The sequence below is a fragment of the Camellia sinensis genome, chromosome 15, assembly GCF_055761805.1.
Source record: "Camellia sinensis isolate YWXY chromosome 15, ASM5576180v1, whole genome shotgun sequence".
NCBI lineage: Eukaryota > Viridiplantae > Streptophyta > Magnoliopsida > Ericales > Theaceae > Camellia > Camellia sinensis.
In genome coordinates this window covers 78,490,244-78,515,992 of record NC_138975.1, presented here as the reverse complement: position 1 = coordinate 78,515,992, position 25,749 = coordinate 78,490,244, and positions in this window count along the sequence as shown.

Genomic DNA, 25,749 nt, shown 5'->3' with positions numbered 1-25,749 from the left:
TTGAGGCTAAACGAGATTAATTTGAGTTAAACGTGGCCACTTAAGCTAATGAGACAATTAGTTGCCTGAGCTCATCAGTTCATAGAGCAAGAGAGAGGATGATAGAGAAGGACGCAGACAGTTAGGGAGAAAGTTTCTTCTTGGGAGCTAGAAGAAAAATGTTTCTCCCAAACGCTCTCCTGTACCTGTCAAGAAGAATGTTTCTCCCAAACGCTCTCCGTCCTTCGCTCATTTGTTCTAGAAACCAATTAGCTAAGGAAACTCATTGTTTCATTATGTGAAGTGGCTATGGTTAAGTCAAACTGTTCTCTCTTAGCATCTAAGAACAAGAATTTACTGAGTAATTTTGGCTTAACGACAATAGTTGAACTTATGGACCTCATTTAAGGAGTTCTTAATCACCTAAGTGTTCAATTCTCAAGTCGAAAGGGATGAATTTAAACTCCCTCTAATTTTGTTCCTACTGTTCTCTAACTTTCTCTTCTTGCTCTCTAGAATAAAGTATTTCTCATTCTCTCTCGGTCCTTCTCCATCCTTCTCCCTTTTGTTCTGGGAACTAATTAGTTTAGGAAACTAATTGTTTCATTTGCAAATGTGGCCAAGTTTAACTCAATCTAACTTAGCCTGTAAGAAGGCGTATTTACTGAGTAATCGTAGCTTGATGATATTAGTTTAACTTAAGAACCTCGTGTATGGATTTCTAAATCACCTAAGAGTTCAATTCTCAAGTCTAAAAGAACGAATTTCGATTCCCCTTGATTTTGTTCTTATTTCTCTTTCTTTTCTCTACCTTTCTTTTCTAGCACCCAAGAAGAAGCTTTCTCTCTAACTGTCTCCGTCCTTCTCTATCATTCTCTCTTTTCCTCTATGAACTAATGAGCTCAGGCAACTAATTGTCTCATTAGCTTAAGCGGCCACGTTTAACTCAAATTAATCTCGTTTAGCCTCAAAGAAATAAAATTTACTTGGTAATTGTAGCTTTACGATATTAGTTTAACTCACGCACCTCATTTAGGTTTTTCCAAATCACCTAAGTGTTCAATTCTCACGTCCAAAACGATGAATTTGGATTCACCCCGATTTTATTCCCTTTTCTCTATCTTTTTGTCATCTAGCTCTCAAGAAGAAAGTTTCTGTCTAACTCTCTCCGTCAAGTTACAACTACTCAGTAAATTCTCTTTCTTAGAGGCTAAGCGAGATTGGTTTGAGTTAAACTTGGCCACCTAAGCAAATGAAACAATTAGTTGCCAAAGGTAATTAGTTCCTAGAACAAAAGAGAGAAGGACGGAGAGAGTTAGAGAGAAACCTTCTTCTTGAGAGCTACAAGAGAGAAAGATAGAGAAATGGGAACAAAATCGGGGTGAATCCAAATTCATCATTTTGGATGTGAGAATTGAACACTTAGGTGATTTGGAAAAACCTAAATGAGGTGCATGAGTTAAACTAATATCGTAAAGGTACAATTACTCAGTAAATTTTCTTTCTTTGAGGCTAAACGAGATTAATTTGAGTTAAACGTGGCCACTTAAGCTAATGAGACAATTAGTTGCCTGAGCTCATCAGTTCATAGAGCAAGAGAGAGGATGATAGAGAAGGACGGAGACAGGTAGGGAGAAAGTTTCTTCTTGGGAGCTAGAAGAAGAATGTTTCTCCCAAATGCTATCTTGTACCTGTCAAGAAGAATGTTTCTCCCAAACGCTCTCCGTCCTTCGCTCATTTGTTCTAGAAACAAATTAGCTAAGGAAACTCATTGTTTCATTATGTTAAGTGGCTATGGTTAAGTCAAACTGTTCTCTCTTAGCGTCTAAGAACAAGAATTTACTGAGTAATTTTGGCTTAACGGCAATAGTTGAACTTATGGACCTCATTTAAGGAGTTCTTAATCACCTAAGTGTTCAATTCTCAAGTCAAAAGGGTTGAATTTAAACTCCCTCTAATTTTGTCCCTACTGTTCTCTAACTTTCTCTTCTTGCTCTCTAGAATAAAGTATTTCTCATTCTCTCTCGGTCCTTCTCCATCCTTCTCCCTTTTGTTCTGGGAACTAATTAGTTTAGGAAACTAATTGTTTCATTTGCAAATGTGGCCAAGTTTAACTCAATCTAACTTAGCCTGTAAGAAGGCGTATTTACTGAGTAATCGTAGCTTGATGATATTAGTTTAACTTAAGAACCTCGTGTATGGATTTCTAAATCACCTAAGAGTTCAATTCTCAAGTCTAAAAGAACGAATTTCGATTCCCCTTGATTTTGTTCTTATTTCTCTTTCTTTTCTCTAGCTTTCTTTTCTAGCTCCCAAGAAGAAACTTTCTCTCTAACTGTCTCCGTCCTTCTCTATCATTCTCTCTTTTGCTCTATGAACTAATGAGCTCAGGCAACTAATTGTATCATTAGCTGAAGCGGCGACGTTTAACTCAAATTAATCTCGTTTAGCCTCAAAGAAATAAAATTCACTGAGTAATTGTAACTTTACGATATTAGTTTAACTCACGCACCTCATTTAGGTTTTTCCAAATCACCTAAGTGTTCAATTCTCACGTCCAAAACGATGAATTTGGATTCACCCCGATTTTATTCCCATTTCTCTATCTTTCTGTCTTCTAGCACTCAAGAACAAAGTTTCTGTCTAACTCTCTCCGTCAAGTTACAACTACTCAGTAAATTCTCTTTCTTAGAGGCTAAGCGAGATTGGTTTGAGTTAAACTTGGCCACCTAAGCAAATGAAACAATTAGTTGCCAAAGGTAATTAGTTCCTAGAACAAAAGAGAGAAGGACGGAGAGAGTTAGAGAGAAACCTTCTTCTTGAGAGCTACAAGAGAGAAAGATAGAGAAATGGGAACAAAATCGGGGTGAATCCAAATTCATCATTTTGGATGTGAGAACTGAACACTTAGGTGATTTGGAAAAACCTAAATGAGGTGCATGAGTTAAACTAATATCGTAAAGGTACAATTACTCAGTAAATTTTCTTTCTTTGAGGCTAAACGAGATTAATTTGAGTTAAACGTGGCCACTTAAGCTAATGAGACAATTAGTTGCCTGAGCTCATCAGTTCATAGAGCAAGAGAGAGGATGATAGAGAAGGACGCAGACAGTTAGGGAGAAAGTTTCTTCTTGGGAGCTAGAAGAAAAATGTTTCTCCCAAACGCTCTCCTGTACCTGTCAAGAAGAATGTTTCTCCCAAACGCTCTCCGTCCTTCGCTCATTTGTTCTAGAAACCAATTAGCTAAGGAAACTCATTGTTTCATTATGTGAAGTGGCTATGGTTAAGTCAAACTGTTCTCTCTTAGCATCTAAGAACAAGAATTTACTGAGTAATTTTGGCTTAACGACAATAGTTGAACTTATGGACCTCATTTAAGGAGTTCTTAATCACCTAAGTGTTCAATTCTCAAGTCGAAAGGGATGAATTTAAACTCCCTCTAATTTTGTTCCTACTGTTCTCTAACTTTCTCTTCTTGCTCTCTAGAATAAAGTATTTCTCATTCTCTCTCGGTCCTTCTCCATCCTTCTCCCTTTTGTTCTGGGAACTAATTAGTTTAGGAAACTAATTGTTTCATTTGCAAATGTGGCCAAGTTTAACTCAATCTAACTTAGCCTGTAAGAAGGCGTATTTACTGAGTAATCGTAGCTTGATGATATTAGTTTAACTTAAGAACCTCGTGTATGGATTTCTAAATCACCTAAGAGTTCAATTCTCAAGTCTAAAAGAACGAATTTCGATTCCCCTTGATTTTGTTCTTATTTCTCTTTCTTTTCTCTACCTTTCTTTTCTAGCACCCAAGAAGAAGCTTTCTCTCTAACTGTCTCCGTCCTTCTCTATCATTCTCTCTTTTCCTCTATGAACTAATGAGCTCAGGCAACTAATTGTCTCATTAGCTTAAGCGGCCACGTTTAACTCAAATTAATCTCGTTTAGCCTCAAAGAAATAAAATTTACTTGGTAATTGTAGCTTTACGATATTAGTTTAACTCACGCACCTCATTTAGGTTTTTCCAAATCACCTAAGTGTTCAATTCTCACGTCCAAAACGATGAATTTGGATTCACCCCGATTTTATTCCCTTTTCTCTATCTTTTTGTCATCTAGCTCTCAAGAAGAAAGTTTCTGTCTAACTCTCTCCGTCAAGTTACAACTACTCAGTAAATTCTCTTTCTTAGAGGCTAAGCGAGATTGGTTTGAGTTAAACTTGGCCACCTAAGCAAATGAAACAATTAGTTGCCAAAGGTAATTAGTTCCTAGAACAAAAGAGAGAAGGACGGAGAGAGTTAGAGAGAAACCTTCTTCTTGAGAGCTACAAGAGAGAAAGATAGAGAAATGGGAACAAAATCGGGGTGAATCCAAATTCATCATTTTGGATGTGAGAATTGAACACTTAGGTGATTTGGAAAAACCTAAATGAGGTGCATGAGTTAAACTAATATCGTAAAGGTACAATTACTCAGTAAATTTTCTTTCTTTGAGGCTAAACGAGATTAATTTGAGTTAAACGTGGCCACTTAAGCTAATGAGACAATTAGTTGCCTGAGCTCATCAGTTCATAGAGCAAGAGAGAGGATGATAGAGAAGGACGGAGACAGGTAGGGAGAAAGTTTCTTCTTGGGAGCTAGAAGAAGAATGTTTCTCCCAAATGCTATCTTGTACCTGTCAAGAAGAATGTTTCTCCCAAACGCTCTCCGTCCTTCGCTCATTTGTTCTAGAAACAAATTAGCTAAGGAAACTCATTGTTTCATTATGTTAAGTGGCTATGGTTAAGTCAAACTGTTCTCTCTTAGCGTCTAAGAACAAGAATTTACTGAGTAATTTTGGCTTAACGGCAATAGTTGAACTTATGGACCTCATTTAAGGAGTTCTTAATCACCTAAGTGTTCAATTCTCAAGTCAAAAGGGTTGAATTTAAACTCCCTCTAATTTTGTCCCTACTGTTCTCTAACTTTCTCTTCTTGCTCTCTAGAATAAAGTATTTCTCATTCTCTCTCGGTCCTTCTCCATCCTTCTCCCTTTTGTTCTGGGAACTAATTAGTTTAGGAAACTAATTGTTTCATTTGCAAATGTGGCCAAGTTTAACTCAATCTAACTTAGCCTGTAAGAAGGCGTATTTACTGAGTAATCGTAGCTTGATGATATTAGTTTAACTTAAGAACCTCGTGTATGGATTTCTAAATCACCTAAGAGTTCAATTCTCAAGTCTAAAAGAACGAATTTCGATTCCCCTTGATTTTGTTCTTATTTCTCTTTCTTTTCTCTAGCTTTCTTTTCTAGCTCCCAAGAAGAAACTTTCTCTCTAACTGTCTCCGTCCTTCTCTATCATTCTCTCTTTTGCTCTATGAACTAATGAGCTCAGGCAACTAATTGTATCATTAGCTGAAGCGGCGACGTTTAACTCAAATTAATCTCGTTTAGCCTCAAAGAAATAAAATTCACTGAGTAATTGTAACTTTACGATATTAGTTTAACTCACGCACCTCATTTAGGTTTTTCCAAATCACCTAAGTGTTCAATTCTCACGTCCAAAACGATGAATTTGGATTCACCCCGATTTTATTCCCATTTCTCTATCTTTCTGTCTTCTAGCACTCAAGAACAAAGTTTCTGTCTAACTCTCTCCGTCAAGTTACAACTACTCAGTAAATTCTCTTTCTTAGAGGCTAAGCGAGATTGGTTTGAGTTAAACTTGGCCACCTAAGCAAATGAAACAATTAGTTGCCAAAGGTAATTAGTTCCTAGAACAAAAGAGAGAAGGACGGAGAGAGTTAGAGAGAAACCTTCTTCTTGAGAGCTACAAGAGAGAAAGATAGAGAAATGGGAACAAAATCGGGGTGAATCCAAATTCATCATTTTGGATGTGAGAACTGAACACTTAGGTGATTTGGAAAAACCTAAATGAGGTGCATGAGTTAAACTAATATCGTAAAGGTACAATTACTCAGTAAATTTTCTTTCTTTGAGGCTAAACGAGATTAATTTGAGTTAAACGTGGCCACTTAAGCTAATGAGACAATTAGTTGCCTGAGCTCATCAGTTCATAGAGCAAGAGAGAGGATGATAGAGAAGGACGCAGACAGTTAGGGAGAAAGTTTCTTCTTGGGAGCTAGAAGAAAAATGTTTCTCCCAAACGCTCTCCTGTACCTGTCAAGAAGAATGTTTCTCCCAAACGCTCTCCGTCCTTCGCTCATTTGTTCTAGAAACCAATTAGCTAAGGAAACTCATTGTTTCATTATGTGAAGTGGCTATGGTTAAGTCAAACTGTTCTCTCTTAGCATCTAAGAACAAGAATTTACTGAGTAATTTTGGCTTAACGACAATAGTTGAACTTATGGACCTCATTTAAGGAGTTCTTAATCACCTAAGTGTTCAATTCTCAAGTCGAAAGGGATGAATTTAAACTCCCTCTAATTTTGTTCCTACTGTTCTCTAACTTTCTCTTCTTGCTCTCTAGAATAAAGTATTTCTCATTCTCTCTCGGTCCTTCTCCATCCTTCTCCCTTTTGTTCTGGGAACTAATTAGTTTAGGAAACTAATTGTTTCATTTGCAAATGTGGCCAAGTTTAACTCAATCTAACTTAGCCTGTAAGAAGGCGTATTTACTGAGTAATCGTAGCTTGATGATATTAGTTTAACTTAAGAACCTCGTGTATGGATTTCTAAATCACCTAAGAGTTCAATTCTCAAGTCTAAAAGAACGAATTTCGATTCCCCTTGATTTTGTTCTTATTTCTCTTTCTTTTCTCTACCTTTCTTTTCTAGCACCCAAGAAGAAGCTTTCTCTCTAACTGTCTCCGTCCTTCTCTATCATTCTCTCTTTTCCTCTATGAACTAATGAGCTCAGGCAACTAATTGTCTCATTAGCTTAAGCGGCCACGTTTAACTCAAATTAATCTCGTTTAGCCTCAAAGAAATAAAATTTACTTGGTAATTGTAGCTTTACGATATTAGTTTAACTCACGCACCTCATTTAGGTTTTTCCAAATCACCTAAGTGTTCAATTCTCACGTCCAAAACGATGAATTTGGATTCACCCCGATTTTATTCCCTTTTCTCTATCTTTTTGTCATCTAGCTCTCAAGAAGAAAGTTTCTGTCTAACTCTCTCCGTCAAGTTACAACTACTCAGTAAATTCTCTTTCTTAGAGGCTAAGCGAGATTGGTTTGAGTTAAACTTGGCCACCTAAGCAAATGAAACAATTAGTTGCCAAAGGTAATTAGTTCCTAGAACAAAAGAGAGAAGGACGGAGAGAGTTAGAGAGAAACCTTCTTCTTGAGAGCTACAAGAGAGAAAGATAGAGAAATGGGAACAAAATCGGGGTGAATCCAAATTCATCATTTTGGATGTGAGAATTGAACACTTAGGTGATTTGGAAAAACCTAAATGAGGTGCATGAGTTAAACTAATATCGTAAAGGTACAATTACTCAGTAAATTTTCTTTCTTTGAGGCTAAACGAGATTAATTTGAGTTAAACGTGGCCACTTAAGCTAATGAGACAATTAGTTGCCTGAGCTCATCAGTTCATAGAGCAAGAGAGAGGATGATAGAGAAGGACGGAGACAGGTAGGGAGAAAGTTTCTTCTTGGGAGCTAGAAGAAGAATGTTTCTCCCAAATGCTATCTTGTACCTGTCAAGAAGAATGTTTCTCCCAAACGCTCTCCGTCCTTCGCTCATTTGTTCTAGAAACAAATTAGCTAAGGAAACTCATTGTTTCATTATGTTAAGTGGCTATGGTTAAGTCAAACTGTTCTCTCTTAGCGTCTAAGAACAAGAATTTACTGAGTAATTTTGGCTTAACGGCAATAGTTGAACTTATGGACCTCATTTAAGGAGTTCTTAATCACCTAAGTGTTCAATTCTCAAGTCAAAAGGGTTGAATTTAAACTCCCTCTAATTTTGTCCCTACTGTTCTCTAACTTTCTCTTCTTGCTCTCTAGAATAAAGTATTTCTCATTCTCTCTCGGTCCTTCTCCATCCTTCTCCCTTTTGTTCTGGGAACTAATTAGTTTAGGAAACTAATTGTTTCATTTGCAAATGTGGCCAAGTTTAACTCAATCTAACTTAGCCTGTAAGAAGGCGTATTTACTGAGTAATCGTAGCTTGATGATATTAGTTTAACTTAAGAACCTCGTGTATGGATTTCTAAATCACCTAAGAGTTCAATTCTCAAGTCTAAAAGAACGAATTTCGATTCCCCTTGATTTTGTTCTTATTTCTCTTTCTTTTCTCTAGCTTTCTTTTCTAGCTCCCAAGAAGAAACTTTCTCTCTAACTGTCTCCGTCCTTCTCTATCATTCTCTCTTTTGCTCTATGAACTAATGAGCTCAGGCAACTAATTGTATCATTAGCTGAAGCGGCGACGTTTAACTCAAATTAATCTCGTTTAGCCTCAAAGAAATAAAATTCACTGAGTAATTGTAACTTTACGATATTAGTTTAACTCACGCACCTCATTTAGGTTTTTCCAAATCACCTAAGTGTTCAATTCTCACGTCCAAAACGATGAATTTGGATTCACCCCGATTTTATTCCCATTTCTCTATCTTTCTGTCTTCTAGCACTCAAGAACAAAGTTTCTGTCTAACTCTCTCCGTCAAGTTACAACTACTCAGTAAATTCTCTTTCTTAGAGGCTAAGCGAGATTGGTTTGAGTTAAACTTGGCCACCTAAGCAAATGAAACAATTAGTTGCCAAAGGTAATTAGTTCCTAGAACAAAAGAGAGAAGGACGGAGAGAGTTAGAGAGAAACCTTCTTCTTGAGAGCTACAAGAGAGAAAGATAGAGAAATGGGAACAAAATCGGGGTGAATCCAAATTCATCATTTTGGATGTGAGAACTGAACACTTAGGTGATTTGGAAAAACCTAAATGAGGTGCATGAGTTAAACTAATATCGTAAAGGTACAATTACTCAGTAAATTTTCTTTCTTTGAGGCTAAACGAGATTAATTTGAGTTAAACGTGGCCACTTAAGCTAATGAGACAATTAGTTGCCTGAGCTCATCAGTTCATAGAGCAAGAGAGAGGATGATAGAGAAGGACGCAGACAGTTAGGGAGAAAGTTTCTTCTTGGGAGCTAGAAGAAAAATGTTTCTCCCAAACGCTCTCCTGTACCTGTCAAGAAGAATGTTTCTCCCAAACGCTCTCCGTCCTTCGCTCATTTGTTCTAGAAACCAATTAGCTAAGGAAACTCATTGTTTCATTATGTGAAGTGGCTATGGTTAAGTCAAACTGTTCTCTCTTAGCATCTAAGAACAAGAATTTACTGAGTAATTTTGGCTTAACGACAATAGTTGAACTTATGGACCTCATTTAAGGAGTTCTTAATCACCTAAGTGTTCAATTCTCAAGTCGAAAGGGATGAATTTAAACTCCCTCTAATTTTGTTCCTACTGTTCTCTAACTTTCTCTTCTTGCTCTCTAGAATAAAGTATTTCTCATTCTCTCTCGGTCCTTCTCCATCCTTCTCCCTTTTGTTCTGGGAACTAATTAGTTTAGGAAACTAATTGTTTCATTTGCAAATGTGGCCAAGTTTAACTCAATCTAACTTAGCCTGTAAGAAGGCGTATTTACTGAGTAATCGTAGCTTGATGATATTAGTTTAACTTAAGAACCTCGTGTATGGATTTCTAAATCACCTAAGAGTTCAATTCTCAAGTCTAAAAGAACGAATTTCGATTCCCCTTGATTTTGTTCTTATTTCTCTTTCTTTTCTCTACCTTTCTTTTCTAGCACCCAAGAAGAAGCTTTCTCTCTAACTGTCTCCGTCCTTCTCTATCATTCTCTCTTTTCCTCTATGAACTAATGAGCTCAGGCAACTAATTGTCTCATTAGCTTAAGCGGCCACGTTTAACTCAAATTAATCTCGTTTAGCCTCAAAGAAATAAAATTTACTTGGTAATTGTAGCTTTACGATATTAGTTTAACTCACGCACCTCATTTAGGTTTTTCCAAATCACCTAAGTGTTCAATTCTCACGTCCAAAACGATGAATTTGGATTCACCCCGATTTTATTCCCTTTTCTCTATCTTTTTGTCATCTAGCTCTCAAGAAGAAAGTTTCTGTCTAACTCTCTCCGTCAAGTTACAACTACTCAGTAAATTCTCTTTCTTAGAGGCTAAGCGAGATTGGTTTGAGTTAAACTTGGCCACCTAAGCAAATGAAACAATTAGTTGCCAAAGGTAATTAGTTCCTAGAACAAAAGAGAGAAGGACGGAGAGAGTTAGAGAGAAACCTTCTTCTTGAGAGCTACAAGAGAGAAAGATAGAGAAATGGGAACAAAATCGGGGTGAATCCAAATTCATCATTTTGGATGTGAGAATTGAACACTTAGGTGATTTGGAAAAACCTAAATGAGGTGCATGAGTTAAACTAATATCGTAAAGGTACAATTACTCAGTAAATTTTCTTTCTTTGAGGCTAAACGAGATTAATTTGAGTTAAACGTGGCCACTTAAGCTAATGAGACAATTAGTTGCCTGAGCTCATCAGTTCATAGAGCAAGAGAGAGGATGATAGAGAAGGACGGAGACAGGTAGGGAGAAAGTTTCTTCTTGGGAGCTAGAAGAAGAATGTTTCTCCCAAATGCTATCTTGTACCTGTCAAGAAGAATGTTTCTCCCAAACGCTCTCCGTCCTTCGCTCATTTGTTCTAGAAACAAATTAGCTAAGGAAACTCATTGTTTCATTATGTTAAGTGGCTATGGTTAAGTCAAACTGTTCTCTCTTAGCGTCTAAGAACAAGAATTTACTGAGTAATTTTGGCTTAACGGCAATAGTTGAACTTATGGACCTCATTTAAGGAGTTCTTAATCACCTAAGTGTTCAATTCTCAAGTCAAAAGGGTTGAATTTAAACTCCCTCTAATTTTGTCCCTACTGTTCTCTAACTTTCTCTTCTTGCTCTCTAGAATAAAGTATTTCTCATTCTCTCTCGGTCCTTCTCCATCCTTCTCCCTTTTGTTCTGGGAACTAATTAGTTTAGGAAACTAATTGTTTCATTTGCAAATGTGGCCAAGTTTAACTCAATCTAACTTAGCCTGTAAGAAGGCGTATTTACTGAGTAATCGTAGCTTGATGATATTAGTTTAACTTAAGAACCTCGTGTATGGATTTCTAAATCACCTAAGAGTTCAATTCTCAAGTCTAAAAGAACGAATTTCGATTCCCCTTGATTTTGTTCTTATTTCTCTTTCTTTTCTCTAGCTTTCTTTTCTAGCTCCCAAGAAGAAACTTTCTCTCTAACTGTCTCCGTCCTTCTCTATCATTCTCTCTTTTGCTCTATGAACTAATGAGCTCAGGCAACTAATTGTATCATTAGCTGAAGCGGTGACGTTTAACTCAAATTAATCTCGTTTAGCCTCAAAGAAATAAAATTCACTGAGTAATTGTAACTTTACGATATTAGTTTAACTCACGCACCTCATTTAGGTTTTTCCAAATCACCTAAGTGTTCAATTCTCACGTCCAAAACGATGAATTTGGATTCACCCCGATTTTATTCCCATTTCTCTATCTTTCTGTCTTCTAGCACTCAAGAACAAAGTTTCTGTCTAACTCTCTCCGTCAAGTTACAACTACTCAGTAAATTCTCTTTCTTAGAGGCTAAGCGAGATTGGTTTGAGTTAAACTTGGCCACCTAAGCAAATGAAACAATTAGTTGCCAAAGGTAATTAGTTCCTAGAACAAAAGAGAGAAGGACGGAGAGAGTTAGAGAGAAACCTTCTTCTTGAGAGCTACAAGAGAGAAAGATAGAGAAATGGGAACAAAATCGGGGTGAATCCAAATTCATCATTTTGGATGTGAGAACTGAACACTTAGGTGATTTGGAAAAACCTAAATGAGGTGCATGAGTTAAACTAATATCGTAAAGGTACAATTACTCAGTAAATTTTCTTTCTTTGAGGCTAAACGAGATTAATTTGAGTTAAACGTGGCCACTTAAGCTAATGAGACAATTAGTTGCCTGAGCTCATCAGTTCATAGAGCAAGAGAGAGGATGATAGAGAAGGACGCAGACATTTAGGGAGAAAGTTTCTTCTTGGGAGCTAGAAGAAAAATGTTTCTCCCAAACGCTCTCCTGTACCTGTCAAGAAGAATGTTTCTCCCAAACGCTCTCCGTCCTTCGCTCATTTGTTCTAGAAACTAATTAGCTAAGGAAACTCATTGCTTCATTATGTTAAGTGGCTATGGTTAAGTCAAACTGTTCTCTCTTAGCGTCTAAGAACAAGAATTTACTGAGTAATTTTGGCTTAACGACAATAGTTGAACTTATGGACCTCATTTAAGGAGTTCTTAATCACCTAAGTGTTCAATTCTCAAGTCGAAAGGGATGAATTTAAACTCCCTCTAATTTTGTTCCTACTGTTCTATAACTTTCTCTTCTTGCTCTCTAGAATAAAGTATTTCTCATTCTCTCTCGGTCCTTCTCCATCCTTCTCCCTTTTGTTCTGGGAACTAATTAGTTTAGGAAACTAATTGTTTCATTTGCAAATGTGGCCAAGTTTAACTCAATCTAACTTAGCCTATAAGAAGGCGTATTTACTGAGTAATCGTAGCTTGATGATATCAGTTTAACTTAAGAACCTTGTGTATGGATTTCTAAATCACCTAAGAGTTCAATTCTCAAGTCTAAAAGAACGAATTTCGATTCCCCTTGATTTTGTTCTTATTTCTCTTTCTTTTCTCTAGCTTTCTTTTCTAGCTCCCAAGAAGAAACTTTCTCTCTAACTGTCTCCGTCCTTCTCTATCATTCTCTCTTTTGCTCTATGAACTAATGAGCTCAGGCAACTAATTGTCTCATTAGCTTAAGCGGCCACGTTTAACTCAAATTAATCTCGTTTAGCCTCAAAGAAATAAAATTTACTGACTAATTGTAGCTTTACGATATTAGTTTAACTCACACACCTCATTTAGGTTTTTCCAAATCACCTAAGTGTTCAATTCTCACGTCCAAAACGATGAATTTGGATTCACCCCGATTTTGTTCCCATTTCTCTATCTTTCTCTCTTCTAGCTCTCAAGAAGAAAGTTTCTGTCTAACTCTCTCCGTCCTTCTCTCTTTTGTTCTAGGAACTAATTAGCTTTGGCAACTAATTGTTGCATTTGCTTAAGTGGCCGAGTTTAACTCAAACCAATCTCGCTTAGCCTCTAAGAAAGAGAATTTACTGAGTAATTGTAACTTGACGATATTGGTTTAACTTAAGCCCCTCATTTAAGTTTTTCTAAATCACCTAAGTGCTCCATTCTCAAGTCCAAAATGTGGAATTTGAATTCACTTTGATTTCATTCCTATTTCCCTTTCTTTTCTCTAACTTTTCTTCTAGCTCTTAAGAACAAAGTACGTCTCTAACTCACTCTGTCATTCTCCATCCTTCCTGGTTTTGTTCTAGGAACTAATTAGCATGGGAAACTAATCGTTTCTTTAGCTTAAGTGGCCTAGTTTAACTCAAACTAATCTTACTTAGCATCTAAGAAAGAGAGTGTGCTGAGTAATTGTAGCTTATCGATTTTAATTTAACTTTAGAACCTCATTTAAGGTTTTCTGAATCACCTAAGTGTTCAGTTCTCAAGTTGAAAAAGATGAATTTGAATTCCCTTTGATTTTGTTCCTATTTCTCTTTCTTTTCCCTAACTTTCTCCTGTACCTGTTAAGAAGAATGTTTCTCCCAAACGCTCTCCGTCCTTCTCTCATTTGTTCTAGAAACTAATTAGCTAAGGAAACTCATTGTTTCATTATGTTAAGTGGCTATGGTTAAGTCAAACTGTTCTTGTTTAGCTTCTAAGAACAAGAATTTACTGAGTAATTTTGGCTCAAGTACTTGGGTGTTCCCTTAATCACCACTAAGTTGAGAGCATTAGACTGCCAGCAGCTTATTGATAGGATCACTAACCGTATTAAAAGTTGGACCAATAAGGCCCTCTCTTATGCTGGTAGAGCTCAGCTTATTCAAACCATCCTGTTCTCCATGCAAGTCAATTGGTCCTCGTTGTTCATCCTCCCTAAGAAGGTTGTCAGAGAAATTGAAAATTTACTTAGAGCCTTTCTTTGGTCCGGGGTTGATCTGAAAAAGCATAGTGCGAAAATTGCTTGGGATAAGGTTTGTGCTCCCAAGTCTGAAGGTGGTCTGGGTTTTAAATCTCTGGAGGTTTGGAATAGAGCTGCTATTGCCAAACATATTTGGTTCCTTTTCTCGGGGGGTGAGAAGTCGATGTGGTGCCAATGGGTTAAATCTTACTTACTCAAAGGCAAAAGTTTTTGGAAAGTCCCTGTTCCTAGTGACCCTTCTTGGGTCTGGAGGAAGATTCTTTCTCTTAGAAAGTCTATATTTCCTCTCATCGTTCACAAAATTGGGAATGGTAATTCTACCTTTTTGTGGCATGATAATTGGCATCCGGTGGGCTCTATTTGGGACAAATTTGGGAATAGGATTATCTATGATTCTGGGCTCTCTGGGGAGGCTAAAGTGAGCAATATTGTTAATGGGGATTCCTGGAACTGGCCTTTTCCCAACTCTTGGGAGATTAGAGACCTTATATCGTTGACCCCCCCTTCTTTTAAACCTAGATCTTCGAGTAATGATACTCCTATTTGGACTCTTACTCAAGATGGTATATTCTCCATCCAATCTGCTTGGAACCACTGGAGAGATAAACATGATAAGGTGGCTTGGTATAAACTGCTGTGGGGTCCATTCAATATCCCTAGAGTTAGCTTCATTGTCTGGATTGCCTTACATGGAAGGCTTAACACTGGGGATAGGTTAGAATCTTTTGGTCTGAGTGATAATTTCAAATGCTCCTTTTGCAATCATCACACTGAAAACCACTCTCATCTTTTCTTTAATTGCATTTTCTCTCTTAAGGTTTGGGATGCTATTAAAGTTTTTTTTGGGTAAGTAGGATGCTATTAAAGTTAAGTGTAATGTAAAGTGGCCTGACATTTTTTGGCCTGATATTGTTCGTGTTGCTATAAGGGAGAGTCTGGGTAAATCTCTGAGAGCCATTACTACTAGACTGGCTCTGCTGTGTACTGTTTATCAAGTATGGATTGAAAGAAATAACAGAATTTTTAATAAGGAAATGAAACCTGAAGAAATTGTTATCAAGTCAATTGTTCAAATGATTAGAGGCAAGCTAATGTCATTAAACAATTTACCTAGATCTGCAGGTGATGAATGGTTCTTAAAGCAATGGAATTTGACTGATTTTATTCTGAAGCCCTATACTGTTCGTATTGGGAGGACTGCTGAGTGATGGGAGTTTCTCACATGAGAGTTGAGAGTTGGTGAGCTTCAATATGTGGGGTTTCTAACTGTTTGTGTCCTGTGCAGCTCTATGGATTGAGGGTTGAGTGATGTGAGTCATAAACTTCAAATCTGTTAGACATTTTGGTAGCATCAATGGAATATTTGAGGGTTGAGTGAAAATAGCCTACATATGTTTTATTTGCTAACCAGTATATATATATTATCTCTTTATGTGCAGGATAAGGAAGCAATTTTCGAGTGTTGTAAGGTCCTATACTGTGGGCCGAGTGATGAGAGTTTACAAAATGTGTGTATTATCCTTCTTATTGGATTTTATTGGGCTTTCGTGATTTGGGTTGTTGTTTCTTGTTACTGGCAGGAAATTCTACTATGTTTAGAGAATGTCTGCCATTTTCACCAAACTTTGGACTGCCTTGCTGTGGTGTTGATGCTTCTGGAGATGCTGTCCGATGCTCTAGTGTATGCTGCTGCTTACCCGATAGGCGCTGCTACCTGCCGGGTTGATAATAGGGAATTTGGTCTGCTGTATTTGAGTTACAAGTGGCTGTCAAGTGCCGATGGCTGCTGGATGCGCCTCGTTGTCTACAAGTTGTCTTCTTTTATATTACTATCTTCCTTTATGTTGTTTTTAACTTACATTGCACAATATTTTGTTAAGCCTACCCTAGTGGGATGTACTAGGTCCTTTGTTGATATGTTTCGGCCTTATGCCATTACTTTAGTTTATGGATTGCACATGATATACTGCGGTTGTCTCAGGTTGTATGTAGTCGGCTTAGTTGCTACTGGTTGGTGGTTTTGTGGGTCTGTCATGCCCTTTTGGTTTCACAATGTTCATTTTCCCTATTTTCTTAGATATGGATACTGAACATTCTTTTAGTCTGCTTATGGTGTTTGTTTTGCTGTATAGCTGATTTAGGGCCTGGGATATTCCCCTTGTAATCTTGTATATTCTTTGTCTTTTATTTATGTCTTATTCACCCAAAAAAGAGTAATTTTGGCTTAACGACAATAGTTGAACTTAAGAACCTCATTTAAGGAGTTCTTAATCACCTAAGTGTTCAATTCTCAAGTCGAAAGGGATGAATTTAAACTCCCTCTAATTTTGTGCCAACTGTTCTCTAACTTTCTCTTCTTGCTCTCTAGAAAAAAGTATTTCTCATTCTCTCTCGGTCCTTCTCCATCCTTCACCCTTTTGTTCTGGGAACTAATTAGTTTAGGAAACTAATTGTTTCATTTGCAAATGTGGCCAAGTTTAACTCAATCTAACTTAGCCTGTAAGAAGGCGTATTTACTGAGTAATCGTAGCTTGATGATTTTAGTTTAACTTAAGAACCTCGTGTATGGATTTCTAAATCACCTAAGAGCTCAATTCTCAAGTCTAAAAGAACGAATTTCGATTCCCCTTGATTTTGTTCTTATTTCTCTTTCTTTTCTCTAGCTTTATTTTCTAGCTCCCAAGAAGAAACTTTCTCTCTAACTATCTCCGTCCTTCTCTATCACTCTCCCTTTTGCTCTATGAACTAACGAGCTCAGGCAACTAATTGTCTCATTAGCTTAAGCGGCCACGTTTAACTCAAATTAATCTCGTTTAGCCCCAAAAAAATAAAATTTACTGAGTAATTGTAGCTTTACGATATCAGTTTAACTCACGCACCTCGTTTAGGTTTTTCCAAATCACCTAAGTGTTCAATTCTCACGTCCAAAACGATGAATTTGGATTCACCCCGATTTTGTTCCCATTTCTCTGTCTTTCTCTCTCTTCTAGCTCTCAAGAAGAAAGTTTCTGTCTAACTCTCTCCGCCCTTCTCTCTTTTGTTCTAGGAACTAATTAGCTTTGGCAACTAATTGTTTCATTTGCTTAAGTGGCCGAGTTTAACTCAAACCAATCTCGCTTAGCCTCTAAGAAAGAGAATTTACTGAGTAATTGTAACTTGACGATATTGGTTTAACTTAAGCACCTCATTTAAGTTTTTCTAAATCACCTAAGTGCTCCATTCTCAAGTCCAAAATGTGGAATTTGAATTCACTTTGATTTCATTCCTATTTCCCTTTCTTCTCTCTAACTTTTCTTCTAGCTCTTAAGAACAAAGTACATCTCTAACTCACTCTGTCATTCTCCATCCTTCCTGGTTTTGTTCTAGGAACTAATTAGCACGGGAAACTAATCGTTTCTTTAGCTTAAGTGGCCTAGTTTAACTCAAACTAATCTTACTTAGCATCAAAGAAAGAGAGTGTGCTGAGTAATTGTAGCTTATCGATTTTAATTTAACTTAAGAACCTCATTTAAGGTTTTCTGAATCACCTAAGTCTTCAGTTCTCGAGTCGAAAAAGATGAATTTGAATTCCCATTGATTTTGTTCCTATTTCTCTTTCTTTTCCCTAACTTTCTCCTGTACCTGTCAAGAAGAATGTTTCTCCCAAACGCTCTCCGTCCTTCTCTCATTTGTTCTAGAAACTAATTAGCTAAGGAAACTCATTGTTTCATTATGTTAAGTGGCTATGGTTAAGTCAAACTGTTCTTGCTTAGCGTCTAGGAACAAGAATTTACTGACTAATTTTTGCTTAACGACAATACTTGAACCTCATTTAAGGAGTTCTTAATCACCTAAATGTTCAATTCTCAAGTCGAAAGGGATGAATTTAAACTCCCTCTAATTTTGTTCCTACTGTTCTCTAACTTTCTCTTCTTGCTCTCTAGACGAAAGTATTTCTCATTCTCTCTCGGTCCTTCTCCATCCTTCACCCTTTTGTTCTGGGATCTAATTAGTTTAGGAAACTAATTGTTTCATTTGCAAATGTGGCCAAGTTTAACTCAATCTAACTTAGCCTGTAAGAAGGCGTATTTACTGAGTAATCGTAGCTTGATGATTTTAGTTTAACTTAAGAACCTCGTGTATGGATTTCTAAATCACCTAAGAGTTCAATTCTCAAGTCTAAAAGAACGAATTTCGATTCCCCTTGATTTTGTTCTTATTTCTCTTTCTTTTCTCTAGCTTTCTTTTCTAGCTCCCAAGAAGAAACTTTCTCTCTAACTATCTCCGTCCTTCTCTATCACTCTCTCTTTTGCTCTATGAACTAATGAGCTCAGGCAACTAATTGTCTCATTAGCTTAAGCGGCCACGTTTAACTCAAATTAATCTCGTTTAGCCACAAAAAAATAAAATTTACTGAGTAATTGTAGCTTTACGATATCAGTTTAACTCACGCACCTCATTTAGGTTTTTCCAAATCACCTAAGTGTTCAATTCTCACGTCCAAAACGATGAATTTGGATTCACCCCGATTTTGTTCCCATTTCTCTGTCTTTCTCTCTCTTCTAGCTCTCAAGAAGAAAGTTTCTGTCTAACTCTCTCCGCCCTTCTCTCTTTTGTTCTAGGAACTAATTAGCTTTGGCAACTAATTGTTTCATTTGCTTAAGTGGCCGAGTTTAACTCAAACCAATCTCGCTTAGCCTCTAAGAAAGAGAATTTACTGAGTAATTGTAACTTGACGATATTGGTTTAACTTAAGCACCTCATTTAAGTTTTTCTAAATCACCTAAGTGCTCCATTCTCAAGTCCAAAATGTGGAATTTGAATTCACTTTGATTTCATTCCTATTTCCCTTTCTTTTCTCTAACTTTTCTTCTAGCTCTTAAGAACAAAGTACATCTCTAACTCACTCTGTCATTCTCCATCCTTCCTGGTTTTGTTCTAGGAACTAATTAGCACGGGAAACTAATCGTTTCTTTAGCTTAAGTGGCCTAGTTTAACTCAAACTAATCTTACTTAGCATCAAAGAAAGAGAGTGTGCTGAGTAGTTGTAGCTTATCGATTTTAATTTAACTTAAGAACCTCATTTAAGGTTTTCTGAATCACCTAAGTCTTCAGTTCTCGAGTCGAAAAAGATGAATTTGAATTCCCATTGATTTTGTTCCTATTTCTCTTTCTTTTCCCTAACTTTCTCCTGTACCTGTCAAGAAGAATGTTTCTCCCAAACGCTCTCCGTCCTTCTCTCATTTGTTCTAGAAACTAATTAGCTAAGGAAACTCATTGTTTCATTATGTTAAGTGGCTATGGTTAAGTCAAACTGTTCTTGCTTAGCGTCTAAGAACAAGAATTTACTGACTAATTTTTGCTTAACGACAATACTTGAACTTAAGAACCTCATTTAAGGAGTTCTTAATCACCTAAATGTTCAATTCTCAAGTCGAAAGGGATGAATTTAAACTCCCTCTAATTTTGTTCCTACTGTTCTCTAACTTTCTCTTCTTGCTCTCTAGATGAAAGTATTTCTCATTCTCTCTCGGTCCTTCTCCATCCTTCACCCTTTTGTTCTGGGAACTAATTAGTTTAGGAAACTAATTGTTTCATTTGCAAATGTGGCCAAGTTTAACTCAATCTAACTTAGCCTGTAAGAAGGCGTATTTACCGAGTAATCGTAGCTTGATGATTTTAGTTTAACTTAAGAACCTCGTGTATGGATTTCTAAATCACCTAAGAGTTCAATTCTCAAGTCTAAAAGAACGAATTTCGATTCCCCTTGATTTTGTTCTTATTTCTCTTTCTTTTCTCTAGCTTTCTTTTCTAGCTCCCAAGAAGAAACTTTCTCTCTAACTATCTCCGTCCTTCTCTATCACTCTCTCTTTTGCTCTATGAACTAATGAGCTCAGGCAACTAATTGTCTCATTAGCTTAAGCGGCCACGTTTAACTCAAATTAATCTCGTTTAGCCACAAAAAAATAAAATTTACTGAGTAATTGTAGCTTTACGATATCAGTTTAACTCACGCACCTCGTTTAGGTTTTTCCAAATCACCTAAGTGTTCAATTCTCACGTCCAAAACGATGAATTTGGATTCACCCCGATTTTGTTCCCATTTCTCTGTCTTTCTCTCTCTTCTAGCTCTCAAGAAGAAAGTTTCTGTCTAACTCTCTCCGCCCTTCTCTCTTTTGTTCTAGGAACTAATTAGCTTTGGCAACTAATTGTTTCATTTGCTTAAGTGGCCGAGTTTAACTCAAACCAATCTCGCTTAGCCTCTAAGAAAGAGAATTTACTGAGTAATTGTAACTTGACGATATTGGTTTAACTTAAGCACCTCATTTAAGTTTTTCTAAATCACCTAAGTGCTCCATTCTCAAGTCCAAAATGTGGAATTTGAATTCACTTTGATTTCATTCCTATTTCCCTTTCTTTTCTCTAACTTTTCTTCAAGCTCTTAAGAACAAAGTACATCTCTAACTCACTCTGTCATTCTCCATCCTTCCTGGTTTTGTTCTAGGAACTAATTAGCACGGGAAACTAATCGTTTCTTTAGCTTAAGTGGCCTAGTTTAACTCAAACTAATCTTACTTAGCATCAAAGAAAGAGAGTGTGCTGAGTAATTGTAGCTTATCGATTTTAATTTAACTTAAGAACCTCATTTAAGGTTTTCTGAATCACCTAAGTCTTCAGTTCTCGAGTCGAAAAAGATGAATTTGAATTCCCATTGATTTTGTTCCTATTTCTCTTTCTTTTCCCTAACTTTCTCCTGTACCTGTCAAGAAGAATGTTTCTCCCAAACGCTCTCCGTCCTTCTCTCATTTGCTCTAGAAACTAATTAGCTAAGGAAACTCATTGTTTCATTATGTTAAGTGGCTATGGTTAAGTCAAACTGTTCTTGCTTAGCGTCTAGGAACAAGAATTTACTGACTAATTTTTGCTTAACGACAATACTTGAACTTAAGAACCTCATTTAAGGAGTTCTTAATCACCTAAATGTTCAATTCTCAAGTCGAAAGGGATGAATTTAAACTCCCTCTAATTTTGTTCCTACTGTTCTCTAACTTTCTCTTCTTGCTCTCTAGATGAAAGTATTTCTCATTCTCTCTCGGTCCTTCTCCATCCTTCACCCTTTTGTTCTGGGAACTAATTAGTTTAGGAAACTAATTGTTTCATTTGCAAATGTGGCCAAGTTTAACTCAATCTAACTTAGCCTGTAAGAAGGCGTATTTACTGAGTAATCGTAGCTTGATGATTTTAGTTTAACTTAAGAACCTCGTGTATGGATTTCTAAATCACCTAAGAGTTCAATTCTCAAGTCTAAAAGAACGAATTTCGATTCCCCTTGATTTTGTTCTTATTTCTCTTTCTTTTCTCTAGCTTTCTTTTCTAGCTCCCAAGAAGAAACTTTCTCTCTAACTATCTCCGTCCTTCTCTATCACTCTCTCTTTTGCTCTATGAACTAATGAGCTCAGGCAACTAATTGTCTCATTAGCTTAAGCGGCCACGTTTAACTCAAATTAATCTCGTTTAGCCACAAAAAAATAAAATTTACTGAGTAATTGTAGCTTTACGATATCAGTTTAACTCACGCACCTCGTTTAGGTTTTTCCAAATCACCTAAGTGTTCAATTCTCACGTCCAAAACGATGAATTTGGATTCACCCTGATTTTGTTCCCATTTCTCTGTCTTTCTCTCTCTTCTAGCTCTCAAGAAGAAAGTTTCTGTCTAACTCTCTCCGCCCTTCTCTCTTTTGTTCTAGGAACTAATTAGCTTTGGCAACTAATTGTTTCATTTGCTTAAGTGGCCGAGTTTAACTCAAACCAATCTCGCTTAGCCTCTAAGAAAGAGAATTTACTGAGTAATTGTCACTTGACGATATTGGTTTAACTTAAGCACCTCATTTAAGTTTTTCTAAATCACCTAAGTGCTCCATTCTCAAGTCCAAAATGTGGAATTTGAATTCACTTTGATTTCATTCCTATTTCCCTTTCTTTTCTCTAACTTTTCTTCTAGCTCTTAAGAACAAAGTACATCTCTAACTCACTCTGTCATTCTCCATCCTTCCTGGTTTTGTTCTAGGAACTAATTAGCACGGGAAACTAATCGTTTCTTTAGCTTAAGTGGCCTAGTTTAACTCAAACTAATCTTACTTAGCATCAAAGAAAGAGAGTGTGCTGAGTAATTGTAGCTTATCGATTTTAATTTAACTTAAGAACCTCATTTAAGGTTTTCTGAATCACCTAAGTCTTCAGTTCTCGAGTCGAAAAAGATGAATTTGAATTCCCATTGATTTTGTTCCTATTTCTCTTTCTTTTCCCTAACTTTCTCCTGTACCTGTCAAGAAGAATGTTTCTCCCAAACGCTCTCCGTCCTTCTCTCATTTGTTCTAGAAACTAATTAGCTAAGGAAACTCATTGTTTCATTATGTTAAGTGGCTATGGTTAAGTCAAACCGTTCTTGCTTAGCGTCTAAGAACAAGAATTTACTGACTAATTTTTGCTTAACGACAATACTTGAACTTAAGAACCTCATTTAAGGAGTTCTTAATCACCTAAATGTTCAATTCTCAAGTCGAAAGGGATGAATTTAAACTCCCTCTAATTTTGTTCCTACTGTTCTCTAACTTTCTCTTCTTGCTCTCTAGATGAAAGTATTTCTCATTCTCTCTCGGTCCTTCTCCATCCTTCACCCTTTTGTTCTGGGAACTAATTAGTTTAGGAAACTAATTGTTTCATTTGCAAATGTGGCCAAGTTTAACTCAATCTAACTTAGCCTGTAAGAAGGCGTATTTACTGAGTAATCGTAGCTTGATGATTTTAGTTTAACTTAAGAACCTCGTGTATGGATTTCTAAATCACCTAAGAGTTCAATTCTCAAGTCTAAAAGAACGAATTTCGATTCCCCTTGATTTTGTTCTTATTTCTCTTTCTTTTCTCTAGCTTTCTTTTCTAGCTCCCAAGAAGAAACTTTCTCTCTAACTATCTCCGTCCTTCTCTATAACTCTCTCTTTTGCTCTATGAACTAATGAGCTCAGGCAACTAATTGTCTCATTAGCTTAAGCGGCCACGTTTAACTCAAATTAATCTCGTTTAGCCACAAAAAAATAAAATTTACTGAGTAATTGTAGCTTTACGATATCAATTTAACTCACGCACCTCGTTTAGGTTTTTCCAAATCACCTAAGTGTTCAATTCTCACGTCCAAAACGATGAATTTGGATTCACCCCGATTTTGTTCCCATTTCTCTGTCTTTCTCTCTCTTCTAGCTCTCAAGAAGAAAGTTTCTGTCTAACTCTCTCCGCCCTTCTCTCTTTTGTTCTAGGAACTAATTAGCTTTGGCAACTAATTGTTTCATTTGCTTAAGTGGCCGAGTTTAACTCAAACCAATCTCGCTTAGCCTCTAAGAAAGAGAATTTACTGAGTAATTGCCACTTGACGATATTGGTTTAACTTAAGCACCTCATTTAAGTTTTTCTAAATCACCTAAGTGCTCCATTCTCAAGTCCAAAATGTGGAATTTGAATTCACTTTGATTTCATTCCTATTTCCCTTTCTTTTCTCTAACTTTTCTTCTAGCTCTTAAGAACAAAGTACATCTCTAACTCACTCTGTCATTCTCCATCCTTCCTGGTTTTGTTCTAGGAACTAATTAGCACGGGAAACTAATCGTTTCTTTAGCTTAAGTGGCCTAGTTTAACTCAAACTAATCTTACTTAGCATCAAAGAAAGAGAGTGTGCTGAGTAATTGTAGCTTATCGATTTTAATTTAACTTAAGAACCTCATTTAAGGTTTTCTAAATCACCTAAGTCTTCAGTTCTCGAGTCGAAAAAGATGAATTTGAATTCCCATTGATTTTGTTCCTATTTCTCTTTCTTTTCCCTAACTTTCTCCTGTACCTGTCAAGAAGAATGTTTCTCCCAAACGCTCTCCGTCCTTCTCTCATTTGTTCTAGAAACTAATTAGCTAAGGAAACTCATTGTTTCATTATGTTAAGTGGCTATGGTTAAGTCAAACCGTTCTTGCTTAGCGTCTAAGAACAAGAATTTACTGACTAATTTTTGCTTAACGACAATACTTGAACTTAAGAACCTCATTTAAGGAGTTCTTAATCACCTAAATGTTCAATTCTCAAGTCGAAAGGGATGAATTTAAACTCCCTCTAATTTTGTTCCTACTGTTCTCTAACTTTCTCTTCTTGCTCTCTAGATGAAAGTATTTCTCATTCTCTCTCGGTCCTTCTCCATCCTTCACCCTTTTGTTCTGGGAACTAATTAGTTTAGGAAACTAATTGTTTCATTTGCAAATGTGGCCAAGTTTAACTCAATCTAACTTAGCCTGTAAGAAGGCGTATTTACTGAGTAATCGTAGCTTGATGATTTTAGTTTAACTTAGGAACCTCGTGTATGGATTTCTAAATCACCTAAGAGTTCAATTCTCAAGTCTAAAAGAACGAATTTCGATTCCCCTTGATTTTGTTCTTATTTCTCTTTCTTTTCTCTAGCTTTCTTTTCTAGCTCCCAAGAAGAAACTTTCTCTCTAACTATCTCCGTCCTTCTCTATCACTCTCTCTTTTGCTCTATGAACTAATGAGCTCAGGCAACTAATTGTCTCATTAGCTTAAGCGGCCACGTTTAACTCAAATTAATCTCGTTTAGCCACAAAAAAATAAAATTTACTGAGTAATTGTAGCTTTACGATATCAGTTTAACTCACGCACCTCGTTTAGGTTTTTCCAAATCACCTAAGTGTTCAATTCTCACGTCCAAAACGATGAATTTGGATTCACCCCGATTTTGTTCCCATTTCTCTGTCTTTCTCTCTCTTCTAGCTCTCAAGAAGAAAGTTTCTGTCTAACTCTCTCCGCCCTTCTCTCTTTTGTTCTAGGAACTAATTAACTTTGGCAACTAATTGTTTCATTTGCTTAAGTGGCCGAGTTTAACTCAAACCAATCTCGCTTAGCCTCTAAGAAAGAGAATTTACTGAGTAATTGTAACTTGACGATATTGGTTTAACTTAAGCACCTCATTTAAGTTTTTCTAAATCACCTAAGTGCTCCATTCTCAAGTCCAAAATGTGGAATTTGAATTCACTTTGATTTCATTCCTATTTCCCTTTCTTTTCTCTAACTTTTCTTCAAGCTCTTAAGAACAAAGTACATCTCTAACTCACTCTGTCATTCTCCATCCTTCCTGGTTTTGTTCTAGGAACTAATTAGCACGGGAAACTAATCGTTTCTTTAGCTTAAGTGGCCTAGTTTAACTCAAACTAATCTTACTTAGCATCAAAGAAAGAGAGTGTGCTGAGTAATTGTAGCTTATCGATTTTAATTTAACTTAAGAACCTCATTTAAGGTTTTCTGAATCACCTAAGTCTTCAGTTCTCGAGTCGAAAAAGATGAATTTGAATTCCCATTGATTTTGTTCCTATTTCTCTTTCTTTTCCCTAACTTTCTCCTGTACCTGTCAAGAAGAATGTTTCTCCCAAACGCTCTCCGTCCTTCTCTCATTTGCTCTAGAAACTAATTAGCTAAGGAAACTCATTGTTTCATTATGTTAAGTGGCTATGGTTAAGTCAAACTGTTCTTGCTTAGCGTCTAGGAACAAGAATTTACTGACTAATTTTTGCTTAACGACAATACTTGAACTTAAGAACCTCATTTAAGGAGTTCTTAATCACCTAAATGTTCAATTCTCAAGTCGAAAGGGATGAATTTAAACTCCCTCTAATTTTGTTCCTACTGTTCTCTAACTTTC